The 5,000-nt window shown below is 47.2% G+C and overlaps 1 protein-coding gene across 1 annotated transcript in view; it reads left to right on the forward strand.

Annotated features, from left to right (window-relative positions):
* Positions 1–5,000, forward strand: part of LOC119579650 (protein O-mannosyl-transferase TMTC2-like) — a 69,495-nt gene that overhangs the window by 7,347 nt on the left and 57,148 nt on the right.

Consider the following 5,000-nt stretch of genomic DNA (forward strand, 5'->3'; position numbering starts at 1 on the left):
AGCAGTGTGTGGAAATTGGTATTCAGAATATACTGTCCGGTGGGTCTGGGAACGGCGAGGAAACTTTTTACGAGCCTTCGTGTGTAATTATATGTAAATTTATATTTTTATCTAGTTTTCACTTCTGCGCGACACCGGAGCGCTCCGGTGGTAGAGGGAACAGGGGAGGGAGAGCTACTTGGTTTCTCTGGTTCGCTCTTACGTTTTTTCGGAAGGTAATTATGGCGACATTATTATCGACTCCGGGCATGTTAGCCGAAAGTCGACCACGAAAAAGGTTCGGCTCATGTCTGCCGAAGAAAGCGAGGAGCGGCCAGAGGAGCGCAGTCCGGCCGTCGCTCGTCGGACGAGGGGCGCCAGCAACAAACACAGAAACACGAGAAAATATATTCGGAGAACAATAAAAATCGAGCCGATCCCACGAAACACGAAAGCGAAGGTAACTGAAAAAGTCCCATCGCTGCAGGACTCAGCTCTCCGTCTCGGCTCGAGTCCCTGCCGGACTTAGAGATCGGAGGCTCAGCTTCGCCGCCATAAACCATCGATTGAGCGCCCGTAGGCTCGGGGCCCCGCGCTCGTCGCCCGCGCCACAATATTCATTTAGATAGAGTCGTAAAAATGTCATAACCCCGAACGAGATGGTGGCTTCAGCATTGCAATGTTGTAAAAGTTTTTGCAGTGGAACGCAACTGGTTGTGAGACTGTTTGGAGCCCACGGAGAGGAGACCTCCTTCACCTCCTCCTGCTTTACCATCACCTCCTCCTTTTCCTTCTCCTTCTTTTTCTCCTTCTTTTTCTCCTTCTACTTCTTCTCATTCTTCTTCTTCTTCTTCTCCTCCTCTCCTCCTCCTCCTCCTCCTCCTCCTCCTCCTCCTCCTCCTCCTCTTCCTCCTCCTCCTCTTCCTCCTCTTCCTCCTCCTCCTCCTTCGCCTCCCTCTTTCGCTTGTGTTACATCTTTCGCATCCCTCTTCCCAGGCCGCTGCTTTTTATTTTGCTTTCCTTCTTCGTCACCTGCGAGTTACCTACCGTTAACTAGTTCCCCTTTTTCTACACCTCTTCTCTTTCTGTATCTACTCTCACTTTGTATACATTTGTCTCTCTCATCTTGACCTCCTCGCCTTTGCTCTTTTCCCTCCGCCTTAACTTCAACGTCTTTCACTTGTTTTTTTTCTGCTGCTTTCCTTGCTCCTCTTCTTCTTCTTCTTCTTCTTCTTCTTCTTTTTCCTCCTCCTTCTTCTCCTCCTCTTCTCCTCCTCCTCCTCTTCCCCTCCTCTTCCTCCTCCTCCTCCTCCTCCTCCTCCTCCTCCTCCTCCTCCTCCTCCTCCTCCTCCTCCTCCTCCTCTCCCCTCCTCTCCTTCCTCCTCCTCCTTCCTTCTTCTTCCTCTCTCTCCTCTCTCCTCCTCACTCCTTCCTCCTCTCCTCCTTTTCCCTCCCATCATCCTGTCATGTCCTCGAATCCGAGCCTTGTTGTTGTCGGAGGGTGTGACCAAGGACTGTGGGTCGTGGAGGCAAATTCATTGTGTTTTAATGGGAAACGGTAACGTTGATTCCCCATTGATATTTATGCCGAGAAATCATAGCTATTGTCTTACCACTGATGTGGAGTTGCCTCACTGGTCGTTGTTTTTGTTGCATTTGCCTCGTTTAGTTGTTTACGTTGCCATTTATCCAGATGAGGCCTTTCGTCTTGCCACGCTGAGTCAGTGGAAATGACAATCTAGAAAACATCCGACAGTGTGAATGACCCAGAGAGAATGCGAGAGAATGTTGAACTCCATGTGATGAACACACCTCTTACTTTTTTTTTAAATAGATCATCGGTCTCCTTTCAATTTCGGGTACGGAAAGGCAGCCTTGCTCTTTAATCCATCTTGATGATTTTTAAAATTACATTATGGATTTTGAGGGATGAACGAGTGCCAGAATAGTCTCGAACCTCTAAGCCATGGGAGTGCCAGCAGTGTGAGGCGCGTTCAACGCCGTCGGTCCGCTGACTAATCGCTTAAAACTCCCTAGTCACTTTGAATCTTTGAAGGATTTTACCAAAATATAGTTTTGCCTATGTGCTTGACCCGATTGGATCCGCCTCCCAAGTCACCTTGGTTGCTCGAACACCCAAGCAGTTTTAAATCACGTTAGGACCCCCGGAGTTTAGGATATGCTTGCGAGTCAAGAGTCGTCCTGCACTTCAATTGCAGTTGCAAGGCGTTCAAATTACTCGAGTGCTTTTTGATCAGTGCAGTGCCTCAATTGTGATTGTCGATATGATCGATTGATCTTTACCTGTTTTGCTTACTGTCATAACTGTGATTGCGGCAAAATTTGGAGTGTGAAGCTGAAATTATTATTGACAAGTCATCGTTTTCAATGTGACTACTGTTGTTATTATTACTGCAATGATTATTGTTACCATCATCATCATTTTACTTCTGTTATTATCAATACTGTTATTATAGTCATAATAATCATGATTTTCATAACATTATGCATTAGCATTTTGATGTCAGCATGACATGGAAAGTCGAAAAACAACACAAAAGTAGGCAATGGAATCATCTAAACTGCAAATCTAGGGATTACTAATCTCTGATTGATAAGATCTTTGTAAGGCAATGTCTCCGGAGTCATTGTAATTTGGACACTAACATTCTAACGCCATTTCTTAGTTTTGCTGAGTCAAGGAGCCGTAGGATATCCAGAACGGAGAATTTCCATCCATTTTTTTTGTGTGGAAACAAACGAAGCTCGGGAGACGTGGTTTGGTGCATGTATGTAGCCGTAGAGTGAAGCACACTCTGACAGGGCCTTAACAACCCGAAATCAGATCAGCATTGATTAGTTGAGGGCTGGGTCACCAGAGTCCTCACTTGATCAATGACGATCTCATTTTGGGATGCTGAGGGCCTACCAGAACGGTACTCACTTACTCTACCTCACCTCTCGGCAGTTTGCTGTCGACTGACAGCTTCTGCAGGTGAGAGGAAATTCACGCATGTGCATTAGGAACGGCTACATACATGCACCAAACCACGAGCTTCGAGCTTCGTTTGTTTGCGCACAAAAAATAAAGTCGGATGCTTTTTGAAAACACCTTGTACACAAACTTACACGCCCACGCACATCCATATAGACACACGCACACACACGCACGCACACACGCGCACGCACATACACACGCACATGCGCGCACACACATGCGCGCACACACACACACACACACACACACACACACACACACACACACACACACACACACACACACACACACACTGTATGCATATTAACAATTCATCTCTTATTCCATAGCACCTAAAAGTAAAGTAGCCCTTTTAGTTATTTTTTTCTAGACGAGAATCGGACTAAATTCTTGAAACATCTTAACAAGAAACGTTCCCATTACTTTCAGGGACGAATGAAAGAGACAACACAGCTAAAAGTTGCCGTTCAGTAACATCCTTCTCAGTAAAATCAGTAGAGAGTTGTACATTCACTTCGAGTCCAGCAAAATTAAGGGCCGCGTCTCACTACTCCGTCCAGCGAAAGAATTTTAACTGACTCATCACCATAAGAGAGGTTCGCGCCGCCCACTCTGCTTGCTGACTCTCGGGGAAAAGAAAAGAAAAGAAAAAACACATAACAACACTGTTCTTTACGTCAGTCACGAATAATCGGTACGGCGGGCAGCTCAGTGTTCATTCATTCTGCATTGTTACGTTACGTCCTGCAGAATGTTCACGGACACAAGATGGAGGAGTTATTGGCGTGGAGTTCTCTTTGCCAAGGTAGTTACTCACTGAGTCAGCCATAAGATCAGTCAGCTCATACTCACATACTCGGTTCCCTGGGCTCTGGAGACTGGCGTAATTGGCGTCATAAACGAACAGTTACAAAAACGTCAAGCTTCTTCGTGTTGCCAGAGTGACGATAAACTGCTCTCTTTCTCTCTCTTTCTCTCTCTTTCTCCTTCTCTCCCTCTCCCTCTCTCTCTCCCCCGCATCGCGCTCGCCTCTCGGGGTACCTACGTTATCTGTCCTGGCATATCTCTGGTTGAGCGATAACGTTAATCCGTGGGAAGAACACAGGTGGACATACCGTGAGGAGGATCAATAAAAAGAAAAGAGAGAAAGAAAAAAAAAAGAGATGGACTCCTACAAACCGACCGCTCGCACCATGCCAACCAACCGTGGGTCAATTCCTGTAGAATTTCTGACAGGAGTCTCTAAAGGAAGCCTTAGGACTCTCAATTGAAGGTTTATAAGACTCGACTCCTGCAAGGCACCTGTTATCCTCCGTAGGTCCATTATAGTCCTATCCTCAACGGACATCCCTCGCGGGGACGGGCGGCTACTAGCAGAAGGGAAGTGCCAAGACCGAGGTAAATCTTCACAAGGAGCGTCTCGGACCGGCCAGCCACGCGTCCTATCATTAGTCAAAATAAATTCATCGCTCGGTAATGTCTTCTGGAGCGAGATGAAGTGCCCAGAATAAAACGCGGAATTTGGAAGCCGAGATGAGGTGTCTCACGGGAGTCAAATGTTGTCGTTGTTGAACAAAATACACATGTCATTTTCTTTTGAAGTCCTCGACATTTTTCACATTTTCCTTTCGTGCAGGAGTATATTGATTACCATACCTATTATTGTCATTTGAATTGCACATTGCTGCCGAGGACGCTGAGCTAAATGTAAATTACTACCGACAAGGCTCACTGCAACGCCACCGCCACGGAAAATTTTTAGACCGTTTCGAATACTTCGGTTTTGTTTGGGATCACTCGTTGTGGGAAACGCGGACAACCCCGCTGACAGCGCCGCGACTTCGGTTGGTCGCTCAGGACACTTGAAGCTCGACCTTCCATGCCGAGGGTGAGCAGGCATGGGCGACTTCTGAGCCGAGAAAACGCAAGGGGCGGCGCGGGATTGACCGTTCCTGCAGCGTGTTTGGTATAGCGAAGGCTGGCCGTGGGGAGGAGAGAGTAGGGGCGGCCGTGGTAGTGGTGG

The sequence above is a fragment of the Penaeus monodon genome, chromosome 12 (genome assembly GCF_015228065.2).
Source record: "Penaeus monodon isolate SGIC_2016 chromosome 12, NSTDA_Pmon_1, whole genome shotgun sequence".
NCBI classification, from domain to species: domain Eukaryota; kingdom Metazoa; phylum Arthropoda; class Malacostraca; order Decapoda; family Penaeidae; genus Penaeus; species Penaeus monodon.